This window comes from Aptenodytes patagonicus, chromosome 2 (assembly GCF_965638725.1).
Source record: "Aptenodytes patagonicus chromosome 2, bAptPat1.pri.cur, whole genome shotgun sequence".
Classification (NCBI taxonomy): domain Eukaryota; kingdom Metazoa; phylum Chordata; class Aves; order Sphenisciformes; family Spheniscidae; genus Aptenodytes; species Aptenodytes patagonicus.
This window is the reverse complement of record NC_134950.1, coordinates 41625154-41647729: the sequence shown is the minus strand read 5'-3', so window position 1 is coordinate 41647729 and position 22576 is coordinate 41625154. Positions and strand designations below refer to the sequence as shown.

The 22576-nt window shown below is 44.9% G+C and overlaps 1 protein-coding gene across 5 annotated transcripts in view; it reads left to right on the top strand.

The window, feature by feature from the left end:
• Positions 1 to 22576, top strand: part of CHD7 (chromodomain helicase DNA binding protein 7) — a 145275-nt gene that overhangs the window by 10806 nt on the left and 111893 nt on the right. For 4 of the 5 annotated variants that reach the window (XM_076329661.1, XM_076329660.1, XM_076329659.1 and 1 more), the window contains exon 1: positions 1678 to 1805. The exons of the other annotated variant lie outside the window; for it this stretch is intronic. The gene's annotated coding sequence lies outside the window, so the exon portion shown is untranslated. Of the gene's footprint in view, positions 1 to 1677; positions 1806 to 22576 lie in introns of those variants that run through there. 5 annotated transcript variants of the gene reach the window in all.

The window sequence follows — 22576 nt, the reverse complement described above, 5'->3', positions numbered from 1 at the left end:
GAGGAGCTTTTGACATCCACGTTGTCTGGGTCCGGCTCCCGGCTTACTAACTGCGTGTTAAGAGCGTAGAGGAAAAGCCGCGCGGGATCCTACGAAGACGTTTCTCTCATTCCCACAGAAGAGGTATGAGGGTGGGTGCAGCAAACAGCCCCCGAAAAGGAGCGGCAGGAGGGGGAGGGTGCCCTGCTCAGCAGCACAGGACTTTGTTTTTCCTTCTCCAACCTGCTGCAAACAGCGATGGTAAAAAGTTACCTCGTCAAATGACTCGCTGAAAATTCCTATAATGCAGAGTGTCTTTACACTGGGTTTACATTTTAATCTCTTTATACTTTTAAGACGCTTATTTAGTTTCCAGAGCGATGCAGGGAAGACCGTTAAGTGTGCTACTGGTAATCACTTTTTGGTGGGATTTGTCTAATTTACTTACGGAATGAGTTTGTTTCGGTTTGTATCACGAATTTGAACGTATAGGTTACGAACACGACAGCAGCAGGGCTCGGCAGCCTTCCCCATCCCCGTCCCGCTCCCGGCGCGGCGGGGGGAGAGCGGTCCCGCCGGGACGGGGGCGCTGCCGCCGGCGGGCAGCGCCTAATGGCCGCTTCCCTTTGAAAATCCGACCCGCTCGGGACAAAGTCCACCCGAAATCGCGGACTCGAGCGATCCTGCCCCCGCCCCGCCTCGCCCCGGCGGCCGGGAGCAGAGGGGCGGGCGGGGGCGCGGTGCCCGCTGCCCGGCCGGGGGCAGGGGCCGGGGCAGGCCGCGGGGGGGGGCCGGGCGGCCTCCCGGGGCGCCTCCCGGTTTCACTTCGCCGTCGCCTTCGGGAAGTTTGGAGCGCGAGAGTGGCACAGTGACACCCCCCCCACACCCTCCGGGCTTCACCGGGAGTTTCCCGGGACGGGACGGGACTGGACGCGCCGGGCCCGGCGCTGACCCCGCGATGCGGGGCTGCCCCCACCCCCCGGTCACCGGCAGACGGGGCGGAGCGGCGGGGAGGCGCACGGAAGACGCCGTGCCCCGCGCCTCGTCCCCCGCCCCGCGGCAGCGCTGCCTCGCCCGGCGGCGGCGGCCGGAGCCCCGGCGGGGCGCTGGCGGGCCGGGCGGCGGGGAGGTTAGTGACCCCCGCCCCTCCCCCGCCCGGTGCTGGGGGTTTTTTCCCTCTTTTTTTTTTTCTTTTTTTCTCCCCCCCCCCCCCCTCGTTGCATAAATTATGCCGGGCGGGGCGGTGACGTCGCGGCGGGGCGGGGCGCGCGGCGGCGCTCGCCCCCGGGGAGGGGGCGGTGTCGGGGGCGCGCCTTGTGGCGGCGGAGGGAGGGAGGGAGGGAGGCGGCGGGGGCGGGCGGGCGCAGGGGGCGGCAGCCGCGGCAGCCGCCTGGCTGGCTGGTGTCGCGCTCGGCTCGGCTGCGGCGGGCGCGCTCGCTCGCTCGGGAACTATCGGATTAAACTTGAATCGAGTGAAATTACACAAAGGAGCGAAGCGGAGCCGGGACCCGGCGGAGACCCCGAAACTACCCGAGACCCGCGCTGACTCTTCCTCTCCCTCCCCTTCCTTCCACCCCTCCTTCGTCCGCCCGCCCCGGTCAGGGATCCCCCTCCTCCCCTCTTAGCCCAGCCCCGGTGCGAGCGAGCAACTCCGTGTGTGTGTGTGCGTGTGTGTGTGTGCGTGCGAGACCCGCACCCCGCCTCGCCCCCCCCGGCCGGCGGCACCAACTCCGGAGCGTGTCCCCTCCTCCTCCCCGGCCCCTCGGCGGAGGGCAGCGAGGGAGCGAGCGGGGGACACCGGTCCCCGACGGCCCCGCACCGGCCCGGTGAGTGACCCCGCACCTCGCTGAGCGCGGAGGGAGGGAGGGAGGGAGGCAGGGCGCCGGCCATGAAGCCGGGGACCCGCGGCAGGTCTCCGTCCCCGGCGGAGCGGGGGTGCTCGCTGCCGGCGGCGGCCCGGGGGGGGTGGGGTGGGGGATGCTGCGCCCCGCCGCGGCTCCGGGCGAGGCGGGGCGGGGGGGGGGGTGTCTCAGCGGGGCACTTCCCCGGGTGTAAATGGCTTTTTGTTGTGCTGCGGCCGGCCGGCCGCCTGCCTCGCCTCGGGGGAGGGGAGGGCACCGGGGAGCCGGAGCGGCGGCGCCCCTTCCCCTTCCCTTCTTCCCCTCCCCGCCCCCCCGCTCCTCTCCGCAAGTTTGGAGGGTGACTAAAAATCCGGGAAAAGTTGAGCGAAACTGCGCGGCGGCGGGCGGGGGCGGCGGGGCCCAGCGCCGGCCGGGATGGCCGCGGGAGCGCTTCCCCCGCTGACCACGCTGACGGCTCCCGGCGGCCGCGGCGGCACAACAAGCGCTAACAAAGTGAGGGCGCTTCCCCGCCGCGCACGGCACGGCCCGGCCCGGCCCGGCCCGGCACCGCCCCGCCCGCCGCGCTCCCGGCACATGGGTCGGCGGGGCCGGGGCCGGGCCGCGGCGGGGGCACCCCCAGCGGAGGCCGGGCGGTGGGTGGCGGCGGGCGGCAGGAAGGCGGGCGGGGAGGGAGGAGGAGGAGGAGGAGGAGGAGGAGGGAGGCGGGAGCACGAGGTGCCGCTCCGGCCGCCGGTGCGCGCGGCGGGGGGATCGTCCTGCCCCGGCGGCGGCACCGGGAGGGGGCAGGGGGCGGCCGGCGCTCTCCGGCGGCCGGAGAAGAAAGGGGAGCGGGGGAGGGAAGGAGGGAGGGGACGGGAAGGGAGGACGCTACCTAAGCCAGCCGGAGCGGTGCCGGCGGACGCCGCATAATAGGGGCTTCACCCCGCCGGGCACCTCGCTCCGCCGGCGCGGGGCCGGCCGGGGGCCGGGGCGGGCGGGTGGCCCCGCCGCCGCGCACATGGGGTCGGGGCGCTCCCCCCCTCGCCCCCCCGCCCCGTTCCGGGCCATTTTGAGGGTGAGCGGAAAAAGGTGGTTTGAGGCCAAGCGGTCAGGGCGCGGGCTGGGGCTGGGGCGGGGGGGGGGGGCGGCCGCGGCGCGGTCCGCGGGGCCGGGGGGGGGAGGGGGGTGGGGGGTAGGGAGCGGAGCGGGGCCGGCGGCGGGCGCTGCGTGCGGGGCGGCGGGGAGCGGGCAGCGCGTGTGCGTGTGCGCGCGTGTGTGTGTGTGTGTGTGCGTGTGCGGTGGCGGGGGGAGGGGGGCAGGGTTGTTAGTGAGTCTCGGGGAGAAGGCGCTGCAGGCAACGAGCAGCCATCATTACGTTGCATTCGTTTATCCCGGTAGCGTTACATCAGGGGACGCGCTCCCACGCCGGGGGAGCCCCTCCGGGCGGGCCCCGCGCCGCCGGACCGGCCTTCGCGGGTGGGTGCCTGGGGGGGGGGGGGGGGGGGCTGGGGTGCCTGGGAAGGGGGTGGCCGCGGGGCGCGGGCTGGAAATGGAGCCGGTTTCCGCGGCTCACTCCTACACCCCGCTCACGCCCGGGTTTAAACTAGTTGTTTTTTAAACAGACAATGGACAAAAGGAAAGTAGCGATGCCCGGGAGTTCCCTTCCCATTGCCGGGGCCGCTCGGCGCGCCGCGCAACTCTACCGCACTTACCCACTTTCTGCCTTTGTTTTCGTTCGGGAAGGGACCGAGCGTGCCTTCCAACTACAGAAAAGGGCGAGTTCTTCATCTGCGAGAAGCCTTTTTTTTTTTTTTTTTCTTTTTTCCCCCCCCTCCTTCCCCCCGGCCACTCGGTCTTTCGTGGATTTTCTGCTCGGGGAATATCAGAATAACCTCGATGCGATAAGTTTGTTTCTGTGTCGATGTGCGTCTCGGTTTTACTTTCATCAAAGCAGATTGGGAGCTGTGTTTATCCTAGAAGATGGCTTTCGGGAGAATGTGTTTGCCTTTTTTTTTTTTTTTTTTCTTTTCCCTTTTTCTCTTTTCTCGTGGTGTATGGGACGAGCGGAGATACAAACAAGCAAGTTGAACAAAAAATGTTTCTGTTCATTTCCTCACAGATCATCCATTCTAACGACGGCAAAAAAATCTTAATGACTATGACCTTAGCAGCATGGGTAGCTGATTTATCCCAATTATAAATCCCGTTAGTTTGCAGTAATGTGTGAGTATCAATATATAATTCATATTAAAAAGCATGATCGGTAATTATTATTTTTTTTCCTTATAAAAGTTGAAATCCATCATTTTCCAATGAGAGTGCTGCATCTGTCGCTTGGAGTGTTTTTGTCTCGCTGTTGCACAACAGAGGCTCTCTAGTCTTTAACCTAAAATGGCAGCTTTAATTTGACTGGGGCCCATTCATTGACAATGATAATAAAAAGGCTGAAAGCTAAATGTAGCTGGATGCTTGGGGCACGTTTGCAGAACTCTCTCCTTTCCATGGCTAGGCGCTGCTAAGAGAGGAACTTCGAAGCTCTCTAGTTTCTATCCTGAAAGTTTCCAGCACGTTTCCCCCCCCCCCCCCCCCATCATTTAAAAAAAAAAAAAAGAGAAAAAATCAGTTACTCTGCATAAAACACATTCTAGACGGCAGGGTTGCTGACAAACTTAACGGTGAGGAGGTAGTTAGAGAGGGCTTCTCCGAGAGGTCTGCCTTTTTAACAGCGGCGGAAAAATTCTAGTAATGTCTTTTAAAATAAGATGCGGTCCGGGGGAAAATTAACCATTTGTTTCTGAGGTTTGTAACAGGTGATTAGAACAATTACATTCTTTACATTTTCCTATCTCCGGCTACTAAAAGCGGGAACGTTGCTTGTTTCCTCTTGTTTGGTGTTGTAAATGTGCTCAGGGTTCCGCAGAGATCCTTTTGATAGTGTGCTATTTTCCTCTAGGATAAAACCACAACTGCTTGGAAAAAGTGATTATTTTTTGTGCAAGACATCATTTGAAGTTTGAAATGGTTTTACAAAACAAAATTTCCCCTACTGTAGCACTGGAAAATGCCTCAGATTCACACATCCCTTGTCCTGCTTTTCTGTTAACCTAAACTGCTTATTTTCAGTTTCTTTTGAGCTTTTTTTATTTTATAAGAAATACATAAAGATTATTATGAAAGCTGTAGAACACGCTCTTAGAAGAGCATTAAATGCTTGTGATTGCAAGTTTAACTGAATTAGTGATTCACTGATACTAATTGGATAATCGTATTTGACCAAATATCTTACTAAAAATTTAACAGTGTAACGATATTTCTGTTATTACTTGTAAATCCTGGTTAGGTTATTTAAACACTGGAAAAAACTTGCTCAGATTGGAAACCCAAAACGATTTTATTGCCTCTTCAGTAATTAAGGAAAGTTTTGATCGTAGGTAAAGATCACGCAGTCCTTTCAGTAAAATAACAATTTCTAAGGATGTAGCCTTGAAAAAATATCGGTCAAACGAGGTGTAGTGGAGTACTCTCTATTGCAGTCAAAACTCTGTACCGTGGTGGGAGATTTGAGTTGTGACCATTTTCTTTTGAATTTGGTTAATGCGGAAACCTGAAGAGTTAGGTCAAAGGAGCACTGTAAAGACTTCCCAGTCCATGTAGAGGGGTCAGTTAACCAGACTGTAGCTTTTTTCATGCGAGTTATTTGCTGTTTCACACTGAAAAGCTTTTGATGAATGTCCACAGTATTTCCCGTTAACGCTCAAATAATACGAGGACTTCATAAGACGTAAAACGAGTTATTCGCAAGTAAAGGAGGAACAAGCCGATGCTGAAGCTGAGAAAAGTATACTGAAGAAGGCGATGTGCTGCTCGGTCTGGGCTTGGCGCGGGTGGCCTCTCGGTGTCGGCAGGCCCGTTCTGCCCTGGCGCGGAGGGAGGCTGGGCCCAAGGTCTGTGCCCTGCTGCAGACGGCGGCTGCGCGGGCAGGACGTGGCCTGGGCCCTTTGCTGGAGGAGAATCTGCAGTGTAAGAGTACAACACCGCTTTAAAACCTTAACAAACAAACAAAACCGACCCAGACGTGATTTTCTGTAAGGGCGGAAGGCCTGAGTAATAGGAACTTTGCAGGTTTTTCAAAGAGCTGCTGAAATGTCGTAGTGAGACTCTGTGGTTTGCCATGTCCATGGCATCCTACAGCAGCTGGCTGTTTGGTTTTTTTGTTTTGTTTTTAGTGTATGGCGTGATACATAAGGGCTGTTAAGGTGGGAGGAGGAGGAAAACAGTAACCAGAAAGGAAGAGGGGGGAAATAAACACATGCGTTGCCTCAAATCCTGTGCCTTAACTCTATCCCTTATTTCCCATTCATCTTATTTTTACATTAATTTGCAGAGGGAAAGCTTTTAGAATCTGCTGGTTGGTATTTACTCTTGCGAATCTAGCGTCATTCAAATAAATCTGCGTGGCTAGCAAGGATACAGGCAACTGCGTGACAAGTCGTGTGTGTCTGAACACCCCCCCCTTCCCCCAGTTCCCTTAAATCCTGACTTCCAAACCCTTTTGTATTGGTCTGCTATGAACAGATCACTAACTGCTCAGATTTACGAGCTGGGTAACTGATGCCCATAAGTAACGCGGCTGATACTTTTATGTTACTTTTATGTTCCCTATATACATAAGAAAACTGCAAATTTTAGTAAATAATTAAACTCTCTTTTTTACAAATGAGTCTTGTGTGTAGGTGAGGCTTTAGATTTCACTTTTCCAACAAAAAAGTTACTGTATTTATTTACTGCATCTATTTAGCTTCATCATTAAGACAGACATTAACTTCATCGCTTCTCATAATTTATATTTCTGTGAATAGCTTGTTTGCATGAATGCAAACCACTGGATTTTTATGGAAGAAAGTCTCAAATGTTGTCTATATTTTGGCAGGGATAAAAAGGCAAAGGGAAGCTCCAAGTATAATTTATTTTTAGAACTCTCTAAGAGGAAGGAGTGAGGTACAATATGCGGAAGCATCCCATGTTTTTATTAGGATTCTGACAAGATACTGAAACCTGATGGAAGAGTTTTCCTCTTGATTTCTTTCCGCCTGCAGAATCTAACCTAACTTTTAGTGGTTCGTATCTTACCCGAGATCAGCGGTCGTGGAAGTACCATATCGTAGCTGCACACTAAGAGTCTTACTTGGAAAATGAGGTTGGAAGGCATGATACAAAAAATAAAAAGGAGGCTGTGACCTAAAGGACACATTCCAAGTGCCTGAATATGACAACAAAGCTCTTAAGGATATTCTTAAGTATACAAAATTGATTAGCTCTTAGTTTCCAACGTTGTGACTTTTCAAAGATGTAAACGTGCACCTAGAAGAAGCCAAGTCCAAACCAAGGATCTTCGTGCTGTTGGGTTCTCTCCTTTCATGAATGCCACCCAGTAACGGTTTCTAAACATCCTGATTATTTTGCTGCCGTTACACTAAATGCGTTCTCCTTAAAAAAAGGAGGGGGGGGGGGGGAGAGAGATACTACTTAATTTAACCATTTTCATTTAAAAGTTGAAATTCAGTAAAAGAGTGCTAATGATCAAATAAGCTACTGTATTATTAGAGCATCGTAACACGTGACTTTGAAAGCATATTGGCATATAGGAACTAACCAGAAGCCCTTGCTGGCATGATGTAGGGCTTGCTTTGCTTTGTAATGACCTATATAGCTATTTTGGGTGTGGTTTTGCTTGGCTTTCATGGGACCTGCGTCCAGCCTTCCTCTGACATAGACAATTGCTGTGACAAGAGGGCCTTGAGGGGAATGGTGGGGAATAAATAACTTTGAGAATCAATTGTCTGGAAAAAGTAATTTCAGCCAAAATGTCTGCCTTCTTCCTGATGATTCTGAGAGGAAAATTAAATTTCACGTATATGGTCCTGATCCTAGAGGTTATTCTGTTCAGGCTTCATTTAAATATGGGCTGGTAATCCTAACGAGCAGTGCAGCAACTTACCTGCCTGGGAGTAGCCGGCGTGTGGAGAATCCAATGCTGAATAGTTTCGGAAGCACTTTAATTTTAATAGCCTTGAGCTACTTTTTAAGCCATTCAGTTGAGCTTTCTGTTTACTGCTAGAACTTCAACAGGTAGCTGGTTTTAAAATTTCTTCGTGGTGATTTTTGAAAGAAATTGGCCTACCCCACAATTTTGACTTCTATCTACAAAGTAAGCGTCACTTCTTAAAGCGTTTTATGGAGGTGTACATCAGATGTACAAAGTATGATTTCTTTTATGCAGCAAAATCAGTCCTGCTCTGAAATCTAAACGTTTTATTTCTTTCTATTTCTCTTTCCTGCCCCCTCCCCCCCCCCCAGATTTCCCATAGACTTTTCTTCCTCTTCAGATTGTGCCTTTCTTTCCTATTGGGTTTTTAATCTTCTTTCCAATTTACATTGCTCTTTGTTTGCTTAGCAGAGTTGCATTTTCTTGCCAGTCTCAGATAATTAGGGTATGTTGCAAAATAAACATGTGTTTCAACTCCTAATAATACTGCTTTCTACCCATAGCACGGAGGATGCTTTTGTCGGTGTGGGAAGAGTTCGCTGGCTGCACCAAAGCCCGATGAAGTCTCACGTTAGACCCTGGGCGCTGCCTGGCAAGGGGGGCGGTCGGCAGTGGAGAGCCAGAGCAGGGGGGCCACTTGGGTGCTGCAGCCTGCCGGCAACTTTGTGAAGGTCCTTCGTGACCCTTTGAATAGGAAAGGCCTCTTGTCATTTCAAGTTTTGATTTCATGAAAATGACGTTCCCGCATCATTTAATAGTTAAGAAATACAGCTGTAATAGTTTCTCTTGCTCTGTGCATGGAGTAGTTGTGAGTGGGGGGAGTCTAGTCCCATCACGCTTCACGTGAAATGGGGATAGCTGTTGTGAGATATCCCTTTCCAAACAGAGAAATTTGGGGTGTGGGGAGGAGCTCCTGTGGGGGACCGTGATGTTTTTGAAAGGAGTAGGGAAGGTTTGGAGACCAAGAACTATGTGACCAGTGGTAAAGCAGATCAGAACCTGGAGCAAGTCCAAGGAAGACTTTAATAAAGGCACTTTTGTCCTGGATCTTAAAATAGGAGGCCTGTGGATTTATTTACAGGGTAAACAGGATTTGTTAAATGGGTAGTCTCTAGGTGTGAAGGAATACCGGTCATTCTTCGAGAGTGGATTCAGGGGAAAACTAACCAAAACTGAACTGAAAGCTGGAATTCTAGAAGTTTAGAGATCAGTGATAGGACAAAACAAGGAGAAAAAGTCTTCATCAGAGACAGCATTGGGGTAGTGCTGTTCCAGGAGGAACGTGAAACAAGCCCTTACATGAGAGGAACGGAGAAATTCAGTTCAAGTCTTTGGTATTAACAACTTGGGTGAGCTAGTATGTGGGAAGTCTGAGCTGATGGTAACTTATTATAAGAAAATATTCCTTGCTTCAGAGAGGATTCATCGATGTAGTTGTTGAGATTGAAATCCGAAGCTGAAATGTTACAGTAAAGTACGTGTCAGTCTGGACTGTAGAGAATAGTCGTTTAGTATATCTCTGAGTTGAAAATAAGACGACCAGAAAGGAGATACGACTGACTTTGTTTTTAATGCTCGATAGAAGGAGGATTAAAGGAAGGAAGGTAACGATGAGGCAAACAGATGTTCAAAAATCGCTCTGATAAGGCTGAGATAAAATTGTACGTAGGTGAGAGACTGGTAAATTTCAAGGATGCATCTTAATTAGTCATTTAGGGTATAACAAATGTTTTCAAAATCTTACCTGTTCTTGGGTAGGAGAGCATATCTGAAGTCCAGAAATCTGGCATCCCAGGTAACTTGCTGCTTTTAGTTCTGTATTTGGATGTGCATTGTTCGTTCACGTGGGATCATAAATACCTAAACAACCATAACTGTGGTTATTAGCTTGGAATAAGATCTAAGAATATGTTGTTGTTTTGGGTTGGTGTTTTTTTTTTTTTTTTTGTCTCAACTGTCTGGCATATATCTAGGCAAGTCCTGCAGCTTTTTGAGGATGTGCTCTGGTTTGCACTGCTGTTGGACCGGAGTAGCTGCTTGTTGGATTTGGTGGTTTATTGCAAGGCAAAAAGCAGGCAGGTCGTCATCTCAGGTTCTTGGTTTGAGAGGTACTTGGACTATGTTGCTAGTTCCTGGGAAGATTTGCAGACTTCACAGGGTGGTATGGTCATGTCAGGGTGGCTTAAAGGAAGGCCTTGTGTCATTGTAGCCATTGCTCGCGTGAGTTCAGAGATTCCTTTAAACTCTGATGAGGGGACTCTCGCTAAGAGTATAATTCTTGCCTCAAGTTGTTTCAACCGTGAAGAATTAAACTGGGAGTTTATAGTGAGCAATTTAATATCTCTCTTGATTTAGGAAGGAATCATTCAGAAAGTGAGTTAAATAGGGGTTTCTGGACTGCCTCAGGAGGTAAGTCTGGGAGAGACGTGCTAAGTAATTCAGTTTATTTATCAGTACCGTTATGAGGTGTCTGCTGTGCTTTGCGTTTACTCGGCTCTGTGAATGGGGTGCAGCCTTACTCATCCTTAGTTTAATCATCATTCTTTCATTGGTAGGGAAGTGAATGAGCAGGCTTCAGCTTCACTTCCCTCCTCTTTCTCTCTTGATCTCTGCAAAGGTACATTGTCATTTGTTTTTTTTTCTTTTTTTCATACAGAAGTAAGTGAAGGCAGTTACATGATTCTTTAATTCCACTGTAATCTTATCAGAGGTTACCGAAAAAATTGCATCAGTTCCACCTGCATTTCTCCTTTACTACAGTTCTGCAGTAATCCCCAGCCCATGCCGCCTTCCCTCATAGAAGTGACTCTTAGTGAACATACTTTTGTATTTTAAACAGGATTTGAACTTTGTGGCAGCCATGCAGAAGGAAGGAGTTGTTTCGTAGAAATGGCATGGCTATTGGAAGAATCGGCTTGTTAAAGGCAGCGCTAGAACAGAACAGAAACAGGCTTTCCGACTTGGGTCCGGTAATTGGTGTAGTAGGTAGTCTTAGAAGTTGAGCGTGTTAGATGTTGCACTGAAACTCAAAAAAAAAAAAAAAAAAAGAAGGCAGGGGGTGTTTTTGTGTGGCTTTTCACTTATGGTTAGATTTAGAGAAATGCTATGGTCAAGGTGACTGAGTTCTTGAATGGCTAGTTCTCAAGGAAATAAGTTAATGCCTCGCACCCCTGCTCCTCTCTGCCCAAACCAATGATTACTTAATTTTGGGGTGTTAAAAAAGAAAACCTTGGTTACAAAAAAGATGGCAGGTGAAAGGAATTGCTTTCATTGAAGTTATTTAAAAGATTAATGTCCTTGATCAATTTCTTCCCTTCCACCACCGGTCCCCTTTCCCTGCTCCCTCCCCCAAAAGAAAGGAAACCAGAATGCCTGCCTTTCTGCCTGCCTCTCTAGATGAAGGATGGTCAACCTTTGGCTTGTCAGCGGTTCACGTGTGATCTCCCTGCTGAGATTGTTGCATGACTAGTGGCACAGCTGGACTGTGCAGTATGGGGATGGTTGGGCAATGTCAATTTTTGCTGTGGGAGGAACTGGACTAGAAGGGCTCTTGGAGGTGGATATTACAGAGCCAGCTGGGATGCAGGCTGCATGCTCGATCTTAGCCCCCGGTGGGGCTTCTGGGATCTGCTGCTGTCTTCCTTTGTGGCTCTGTCTCTATGGCACTCAGAGATTCGTGGTGTGCTCTGTGGCTGTCCAACATTAAGATTTTTGGTAGGCAGCTGGTAGAGTCAGGAAGGCTGAAAACCCCTTGTCTAATTTGATAAGGTGTACCGACGGTGGTGTTTTAGGGCAGGGTGCTTTTTTCTCTTCAGTGCATACTGAAATGAGTTGTTTCTGTTTTGAGGTGCCTCCAGGTAGGCAGTGAACTTTGAATAGCAAGATAAGGACTCCAGCAGCTGAGCTGTCCCATTTGCTGCTGTCATCGATTCAATTTGGCTGTGGGAGTGATATATTTGATACATGTTCACTTCTTGCTTCTCAAGTGAAATGGTACATCCACAGTAGGCAGTCCATCACAGAATGAAGCAGATCGATCCACGGAGAGAAATCGCTGGGCAGAAAACCTGGGGACTAGGCATCTAGAGCATATTGTCACTTGCCTGTGGTACAACACCTTGCAACTTGTTGGCTTGACTGCCTCCCTCCAGATTCCTTCTCTTAGGCACGTCCACCTTCCTCTAATAGGTTTACTTGGATATTGGTGACAACTTCAGGAGAAAAGGCAAAGTTCTTGCAGTTTTCTTCTTATCAGAAATACTTTTAGCTTTTCTCCATCATAATGCTTATTGAGATTGGTGGTCACTTTCCCAGGGCTTTTTTTAGAGGGGGGGAAAAAAACCAAGCTGGGATGAAATCTACCAAGCTTTCTTTACTCTCCTCTTCTAATTGAGTTATCCTTATCTTGCTATTATGTTTGTAAGAACTTTTTCTGCTGGAGTATTATACTTATATCTGTATAAGAATACATATTATTATTTTTTTTGTACAACAATTTTTTTGTAGCTCTAAAGATAGATGAAAGCTATTGAATGTCTTCTTGTGGTCCTTCTAATATAAGTCAGGGTATGGTTTGAGAAATGCAGTGAGCTAATTTAACCGGACATTGTTCTGAAAGGAGAAGTTTCCTCTCTGCCTTTGTCCCCCTGCACCCTTCCTCCCAACCGCATGGCTCTGCTACTTTGTTATAGCAGCAGCGCTTGTCAGGTCCTTCTGTGAACCACTTTAGTTCACTAAAATGGCAGAAAAATAACTCTGTAAAATGGAGAGCATTTTGCTGTTGTAATGAATCAGACTGGCTCATAAAAGGATCTGATGAACACCAGAGCTGGTACTAAGGACGAGGGGGGCCGGTGGCTTGGAGAGCAGCAAGCCCTTTTCATCTTTTCATTTTGGTGGCAGTGAGCAAGTGGATTGGATCAGTTGCCTGGGAACCTTCATGGGAGAAATAGAGTAATCATCTGTGAAGCAAAGGACACCAAAAGAAAAATGTGCTGGCCTGAGTTCAAATTGATACTAAAATTTATTTATTCTAGTGATGGTATAGATTGCATGCTATAAACAATTTGTTAGAACTAATAATCCACTGCCCAGAAATCAGTTTTCCTCTTGAGGTAGGAGAACAAAAGCCTTAAAGATTTACTAATGTATAAATGGCTTGTCTGATATTTCAAATGTGAAGTATTTAATCTTTAAAACAATTTATTCACAAGAAAGTACATTGCTCTGGGGGGGGTATGATTCTTTTTTTTTTTTTTGCAAGCTTGAAGTTCTCCATTAGGTTCATCAACCTTCTGAGTCAATGTGTATGTCTCAAATTTTATCAAATCAATGTTTAATTCAGTGGATTCAGTTATTCAGAGTTTCATCTCGAGTACCTACATTATTCCTGTTAGTTTGAGATGGTATGAGAGCTCTTGGTCATAGTAGATGGCTAAGACTGTTACTTCCTATCATAGTCTAAAGCTTTCTCATAGCGAAATGAACACATTCCAATTGGTTTAAAATTGGTGAAAAAATTACATTGCAAGTAAAACAACATGCTGCTTAGTTACTCCTGTAATACTATACTCTTGCTGTTCTCCAGAGAGAGAAATGGGCAGTTTACACTGTGTAGCTCAGCAGAGGAATGAACACCTTACAAAAAATCAGGGATCTGACTAGCTTCTGCTCAAGCCACCTGCCAGCTTGAGGTGACTCTTTCAGCGTAGCAGGAATGCGACATGAGAAACTGCTTGCTTTCTGAAGAGCCCTGGTTATTTTGTGAAGTTATTTGTGTAAACTGCTTGCAGTGAGACAGAAAGGGGCTTCTTAGCAGGTGGAAGAGTGGAATCTCATGCTTCCCTTCCTGTCTTTCTCAAGATTTGGGCAATTGTATGTGCCTTAATGGAAGGTAAACACTTGCCATAGTTATAAAAAAAAAAACCAAAAAAACCCAAACCAACCAACAAAAAACAAACCCAATGTAGTGCACCATCTAGATTCCTCTCTGCAGGTTTTACATCTAAAAAATTCCCTTTCAGGAGCTACAGGGGATCGTGGGAGGAGCAGGAGAGGGGACTTACAAATTCTATCTCAAGGCACCAAGGATATTGTGAGCTGCTTTTGGTGAAAACTGTGTGAGGAGTGGTGGCCCTGACTAGCATTGTGTGTGTTCAGAGTGAATATTGTAGTTACTAAAAGCAGCTTGTTTACATTAGGAATTGTATGTGCTAGCTCTAATGGGCTTTAGGAAGCCCAAAGCACAGCTGTGAAACATCTGTCTCTGGGACCAGATCTTGTCTGTCTGATGAATTGTTGTCCTGCATTTCATGTTCAGATTTAAAAAAGAAATAAAACTTTTTTTTTTAAATAGAAAAGTTCTTAGCCGTCCTGCTTGAAGACTTGTTTACACTTGAAAGGCTATCATGTTTTTGTCTTGAACACAGAACTTAAAATAGTGACTCAGTATTAACTTAACTCCACTTCCTCTTTAATCCGATCATCTTGCTTGCTATATGACCTTATAACACCTTGATTTAAAGGCTGCTTATTCCAGAGGATTAAATTTGGAGGTGTATGGAGTGGTGGGCATTGCTACAGGAAGGGCTTAAGAAGAGCTGAGACACAGCATTGCCTTAAAAAAAAAAGGGGGGGGGAGGGGAAATAGGAGCAGCGGGGGTATTTTCCCACTTGCTGATGCTGACTGTTGCTGATGTATGGTCTGTGCAATAGCACAAGGCTTGCTGAAAGGTCAGGAGGAGTTTTGAGCACATAGTTCTGCTGTACCATAAGAAAAAGCACATTCATTTCCAGTGAGTGAATTTGATGTTCTTTGTCTCAATTACTGGTGGAAGTGATAGACGGCAAAATATCTTAGTGCATGCGTCTCCAAGTGTTTGGATGGTTTTTCTTCTTTTCAAGGCTAGTGGCCTGAGCAGATGGTTGGGAGCCAGGAACCTGAGTGCTACTCCGAACTGGTATACCAGGTTCATAATGATGTATTTTGAGGTCTGCCATACTGGGATTTGTAATAGTTGCTGTTTACCTAGCAGCTCTCATCAGATGATCTTGGTTCTTTACCAAGTGTTGATTTTGCCTTGCTACTGCTCTCGTGAGGTAGATAAATACTATCCTTAAAAGCAGAGTTGGTCTGATATTTAGCACTTTAAAAAAATCCATCTTAAGTGTTTAGAGTCTGTGTCTGAATAGCCTGCTATTTTTCAGAATTTATGTCTTCTTCCTTTAAATATTTTTCTCAGGAGTAAATTCTAAACAATTATATTTTGTGTATTGAGTTTAGGGACTATAAGCTTCCCCCTTGTCCTGAACAGTTTCCTGAATAAGCTCTGCCAAAGAGTCTGTGATTATTATATGTTGAGCCTTAGGTTTAGGAGTAGAAAGAGTTTAGATAGTATACTTTCTATTCTATGCTATGTTATTAGCCATTTTGACTCACGTTTTCTGTGAGGTTTTTCTTCCATCTCAAGTCGAGTATTTAACTTGACTAAACTGCAACCAAACAATCTCTTTGAAGAACTGCGTGGTTCCAAGCAAGGGTATGTAATTTGTTGGGTGCAATCTAGGGTTTAGAGTGAGTGTTACTGTACCTGTGAAAACTTTGATTGTTATGAGTCCTTGAAAATAAACCATTGGCTTGTGCTGCCTTGTGTCTGACAGAGGTTTAGAAGAAGGCCTGTTCTACACTGGGCATATGCTGCTGTCTTCAAGCTTCGGCTGTGCACAGCATAGAGTGGCAGCAGCACCTTTCTTTTATTGGAGGAAGCAGGAGTAGGCTGGAAGGTGCAAAGAGGTGGAGTTCTTCCATTGCTTACAACAGCAATTGCTGCGTCTTCTGCATTTGCTGAGGGAAAAATTCGTACCGCTAATTTAGGAGACGGGCATGGTCCCCACTTTGTAGGTAATAGAGAGGATTTGTTTTCAGCAGCTAAGACGTTGCACAATGACTTGTGGATTGGAGCTGAGGATTGAATTCAGTCTTTCAGTAATTCCTTTAAGTGCTTAACCTAAATATGTTGTAGTTATTTTAAGTACCTTTTTATAACAGTAGTAAAGCTTCAGGCCAGTGCTTTGAGCTGATGATATCTCTTACAACTGCTGTTTAAATCAGAAAAAGTATGAATATTTTAATTTTTTCACCACTTAGTGTTGTTTTTAATTTTCTCCTTCAAACGTGAATAAATGTTTTTAATACAATTCAGTATTCCTAAAACTTCACTGTATAACACAACTTTGTTTTGAGTTGTTCCCAAACCGAACTTAAAAACCACTGCAGGTACTGAGTAGCATCCAGAGAAGTACTGCTTGTGCTGCAGTATTTAGTATTTTTGGTGTTTCTGTTAGTACCCTTATCTACCTTTTTTTTTTTTTTTTTTTTTTACTCCCTCAAGGGGCTAAAACCAGATCATAAACTCTCTTTGAATTTTTTGTTGTTGGAATAGGGTAATCTTTTATACAGGAACGGTAGAATTTCAGCAGAGTCCGATACTCACTATTTTGGGTGTCCTTGTCTCATTCATGCTGTGGTCCTCTCAAATGCTGTAATCTCACTTGCATTCTTGAAGTACTGATAACATGGACTGAAATACAGTTTCTTCATGAAGGGAAGGTGAAATGAAATACTGGAAATTGTGCATTATCGAAGTAGTGTATTTGTCAAGAGCTATTAAAACCATGTTACGAATATGGTCTTGCTTTTTTAGTACCAGAGAATAGCTCTGCCAGTTGAGACCAGAGGTCTGTCTCATCCAGAATCCTATTTCACAGTGACCGCGGTGGAGCCTATCCAGAAACAGAGCAAGCCCCTTAGCCTGCACTACTCTGCAGCTCAGAATTACCTCGGAAAAAGTGATAGGTAACACTTAATGAATTTTTCTTGCATAAATTCATCTAGTCTTTTCTTGGTCTGTGTAAACTCTTGGCTTCCATTGGGACCATGGCAATGAGTTCTGCAGCTTAAGTACACACTGTATGAAGAACTGCTTCCTTTTATTTGTTTTATTTTGAACCTACCACCTGCTAGTTTTGTTTGATGTTCTCTAGTTTCCTTGTTAAAAGAAAAAGGGAACAATGGTTCACTACTTACCTGCTCCATGCCGCTCCTGATTTTGTAGACTCTCTTATTCTCTCCCTGGTTGTCTGTTCTCAAGACTGGAGATTCTGAAGGGTGCTCAAATGCCTGTCACCCCCCTTTGGTCCTTCAGTGATTTTACACTTGAAGTGGAGGTGGGCAGAGCAAACACTGGCACTGCAGCAAGATATGGGTACCTCATAGACTCGTGCATCTCATCTCTCATACAATTCTGTGTTTGTTTTTTTATCTTTTTTTTCTTAAATATGCTTAGCATTCTGCTCACTCTTCTGATAAATCCCGTCTTCCTAGATCTATTTATTCTAGCTCCCACATCTCTTTCTTGACAATGAGGTAATCGGGTCAGAGCTCAGTAAAATGTATGTAAAACAGTCAGATTGTATTTTCTCAGGTGCATTGCCTTCTATTTACCTACACTGAATCTCATCTGCATTTTATTACACCTTCACTGGGTACGATGAAGGTCTGCTGCTTCCTGCATAGTTGATTTTCTTTTTTAGCAAAATGAACTTGTTAATATTACTGGCAAATGCACCTCAAGGCTCACCACCTGTTTCTGGATCGTCTATGTGCATGCTAAACAACACAGGTCTGGAAAAAAGTCAGGTGATGTTTCCTAACGTTTTTTTTTTTTCCTGTTTTGAACCGGTTACTTATCCATGTGAAGACCTTCCCTCTTTTGCTGTTGTAGCTTAGTTTCTTCAGGAACTTTGTTCAGCAGCTGGCACATGTTTTGGTCATCCAAGTTAGCTCAGACTTTGACCACTTACGAATTGCTTCAAAGAATTCTCATGTATTAGTAAGACAGGACTTTTCTATGGGCAAGCATCAATGTCACTTTCGTTGTCTGTACTTAGCTATGTGCCCATGAACATTGTTTCCTGTATCTTCTATTTATTTGCCCTGCTGAGACACTGGACTTGCTGGTCTGTAGTTCTTGACAGTCTAAAGGTGTGACCACCTTTCAAAACTGATGCACCATTGATATGAAAGTAGTGTTTGACACCAAGGTACTATGTGGTGTAGTGGGTAGGTAGGCTATTTTATCCTTCAGTTTTTCAGAACTCTTGGGTGAATACCATCTCGCTTTGGTAACTTGCTACTGTTTGCTTTGGTTTGACCAAAACTACCTCTGAGGCTTTATGAGACAAAAAAGATTAAAGCCTCCCTTAGCTTCTCCAGTAACAGTAGATGCAAAAAACTTTAATTTTTTGTTTATTTTCTTGGAGTATTTCTTTCATATCTTGGTTATATGTTAGCCCAGTGGATTCTCTAGCAGGCTTCGTGTACCTGGTGTTTGTGAAAGGACTTTTTATTACTTTGCCCCTTTATGAACATACCTTTTTTTCTGATTTATTCCCCTCTTGATGAAAAATGTTCTTACTGATCACCTCCCCAGCTTGTGGTTTAACTGTGGTGAATTTTTTTTCTCGGGTCTCTGCATTTTCAAGTATAGTATTTTTTGTCTGTTGTCTGCAAACATTTTGTCCGACTGTCTCATTTTGTTTCTCTTACCAAGCTTCTTCATTTTCATGCATTTTTCTCGTTGAAAGTAAGCACTCCAATAATGCATTTTTGTTGCTGTTGCTTTTTTAGGAATGATAAGCTTAAATATATTTAATGGATTTCATTAGTAGTAGCCATGAGTCATGGCATAGTCAAGTCAAATATGTCATGGACAAATCTGAATGTAATATAATTTGTTGGATGTTGAAATAGTCCATAATCTAGTTAAAATGCAGCAGTGTTGCCCTGTGTGCTTCACCATAACTTTGGCGAATGTGTTTGATAAATACGGTTTATATGCTTTTATAGCCTGTTTTCTTCTTGCTGGCAAACCAGTCACCTTACCAGGTTGTACAAGTGACATGAAATTTATTTTGAATGCCACTGATTTATTGAAGAGTGAGACAAAGTATGTGACTGTGTCCTTCAGTTATAATTCCCCATCAATTGTAAATTGATGCATTTGTTCAAATATACAGTATAAAACAGTATTACAATCAAGCTGTAGTTATCATGGGAACCACAACTTTGACTTTTCTTTTTCTTGGCTTCCTATGTGAAAAACCGTACTGTGTTATATTATTTAATTGTTTAGTACTGAGGTCTCTCTGTTTCATCATAGAATGTGACATGCTACAGTACCACTCTGTATAAAAACCTTTGGTGCTTGAAGCAGTGGTGGAACAGTAGGAGTTTATTCATGTCTTCATGTATAGATATGCGAGTACCATATTTAGAAAAACGTTTGCACAAATAATAACCACTTCGTACTGGGTTTTTTTTGAGAATTATGTTGCTTTGCTTAGCTGAGAAGTACTTGGAAAGTAGTCAGTCTGTAAATCTAAAGTCATAGGCATCGGCTGTTACTTCTGTGTTTCATTTGATAATTTCTCTTAGAGAAGAGGTTATCCTGAAAGTTACTTAGGCTTTCAAAGTAGTCTGTGATATGCACTCATGCAGCGTTTCGGCATAAGCAACTGAACTTTGGGGAGCTTTACACTTCAGGAATGGAAAAAATGTTTGCTGTATAAAGATCATGAAATATTTGAGACCCCATAGTCAGGAAAGTGGGCGAACTGATTTTATAAAGAAGGAGCAGTTGCATTTTCAAAATGGATGCTCTGAAAGGTGGCAAGTATGAGTTCATAACACTTAGAAATAAACAGAATTTTAAAAGAGATCTTACAAAATTCTTGTGCTTTCCTACCAAGAATGCAGGTGTCATCAAAGACTTGTGCCCGTTCCAATTGTTGAGGAGTCACGGTTGTGCTTTGATAAGTTAATTTTTAAGCTTTCTCATGAAACCTACTTCAGCTTCTAGATAGCATGCCATATGTACAAGATAAGCTCATCAGTTGTTTTGTTTTCTTCTTAAAATAAGTTAAATGTGCTTACGGGTAAATTTGTTGAGGGTAACAGGGAAGGAAGCTATATAGAAGTATGGGTTTTTGGTTTAAGAAAGAACTTAAAGGAATTTTAGGATGGGGCCGTTTCTTAGTTCAAACAATACTAGCAAAGCACCTAGAAGAAAGTGGAGGGGTGGTTTTCTGTCTGCAAAGTAAAGGTTGGTAACAAAATTTGATGTAACAAGGGTTGAAACTAATCCAGACTAGACACAATCAAAAGCAGTGCGTTGTGAGATGGTAAATTCTCTTAGGTGGTGTTTAATGAGGAGTGCTCTTGCCATTTTTTGTATCTCTTCCTGAACTAATGCATTTTGAACTTCTCCTCCTAAGTAACTTTCATGAAGAATAGAGGGGCAATGTGGAATTTGTTTGTTTAAAAGCTGTGTAGTTGTTCTGCATTAGTACAACGTATCTCTGCTATTGGAAGATCACAAACTATCAGTCATTTAGCACCCAGGTTTGAATGGAATAGGGGCTTTTATAGGCTGATTTATTAGAATACATTGCTTATAGGCTTGTTTAAAAGTGTCACTAGCAAATTTGATATGAAAAAATGGCATGAAGACAGTTGGAAAAGATTTCGTCATGGTCTATGAATAGCTGATAAACAAAATGAGGTGCTGTAATGCTGTCATTTCCTCCCTTAACCTCCTTGTCCCCCACCCCCCCTCCCCACACATGGGATTTTGAAGGTGGCATTGGGAGTGGGAAGTAGGTCTTAACCTAGTAGCATGAACAACGCTATGGATTATAGGTATCTGCTCCTGTTTCTGTGATCCTTGTCAAAGGCATATATCACTTTTGTTCCCCCTGTCCCCCAGCAATAAGGCAATATCTTTTGGGGCTGGCAACAGGCTTTTAAAAGGCTGTGCTCCATCAAGTACATTCTTAATAAAGACCTCTGAGTAGCTGGGTACTGCACCACAAATGACAATTACTCATTAAATTGTAACTTTGAATTGCTGAAAATCAAGACAACTGTGTATGAGGTTTCTTTATTTTAAGCTATGTTAGAAGCTCGGTGGTTTAAGTCTGAAATATGGAAAAGGTATCAAACTAAAATGCAGGACAGCCATTCTGCAGGCCAAATAAGTCTTTCAGATAAGTTTGGTCTTGATGATTTAATGATCTTGTTAGTATTATCTTATTTTTAATCGAAAAGGCATATGTGTTGATGAGTGGTATGAAAGGAAATCATGTGCTTTGGGTTCCATGTCCCTGTTTGAGAAGACTTACAGAGCAGTTATGCATTAGCAGAATAGAGTCCCAACGTAGGGTTTGTTGTAGGATAAAATCAAAACCGACTCTTTGACAGTAAGTTGTTAGTTTTCCTTGCTTTTTCAAAGGCTTGGCTACATATTTGTTCCTTCTGGTCTACCCTGAAGTTTAACAGGGCGATAGGGCTCATCCTGAGTTAACTACAACAGCAAGTTCTTGGAGGTTCTATGTGGAAAGTACTTAAAAATGTTCATAAAGACAGACTATCCTACTGTGATTCTGATGCCTCCTTTTCCCCCTGTATGATTATTGATCTGAATCAGACAGACATATGTGATTGGAGCATGAGTTGATTTACATTTGCCCATCACTCAGCCTCATTTTCTTATTAATGAAATAGGTACAGATAAGTGGATGGAAATAATTTATTTGTTTCTGTTTAAGCACAGTTTTTGCATGGTTAGGAATGATGATTTTTCTTTCTTTTCTTCTTCCCCTTTTACCCTTCTGTGTCTTCACAAGAAATAGTCAGACTACCAGTTATGTGTTTTTAGCTGGAGGAGTGGAAGAATAATCCAGGCATTTAATGTATCCAGTATAAAAGGAAGATGCTTATCTGAATATTTGGGTAGATACTACTGTAATACAAAGATGATGTGAATTTGGAGTAACTTCTGAAAAGAGTGCAACTGCAAGGAAAAAAAAGCAACAAACTAGTATGGCCAGTTCTTGCTTTTTTGAGTGGACAACAGAGTTGGGGCCTTAAGGTGAAGGGTCTGGATAGTTTCAGAATATGGGGATGCAATTTAAGACAGTAGTCTTAGTCACCTGGCTTGGAAGGAAAAATACAACTTCTGTGTTTAAATGGATGCATATTTAGAATTGGTAACACTGTTGACACCAACCTTACAAACACTTTGCATTTTTATAGACTGAAGTCCCATCCATCATCTCTAGCCTTTCCCAAAAATCAAGAGATCTGAATTCTGTTAGCATATTCTGTCTTGTGATAAGCCTTCTAGCTATTCTTCTGGTCAAGGACCATCATTTACCCTATGTGATTACAAAGCTGTTGTGCATTAACTGATGGAATCCATAATACATTTAAATACATGCACAACTGGCATTTCCTGTGTTAACAACTCCAAACTTTATATTGGGTTTCCTTATGTCTTGTAATTTCTCTTTAAAGTCTTTGTGAAATTAGTAACTTGGATCTTCTGTGTAATAACAGCATCCATAAAAGTTTGGGTTTTGGTTTTTTTTTTTTTTGAGATTAACAAAATTTAAAGTAGTATCTGTTGTGCCTCTTAGTCCGAGTCAAGGTTTCTATAACATGAAATGTCATTCACTGGAATTAAACTGATTTCATACTGAGGCTTCTGTTTTAAGATACAGGTATTTTCAACAGTGGAAGGTTAAAAATGATATCTTGAAATATGTTCCTGTTATCTTGAAATATGTCTTGAGTCAGCAGCTAAGTCAAGTT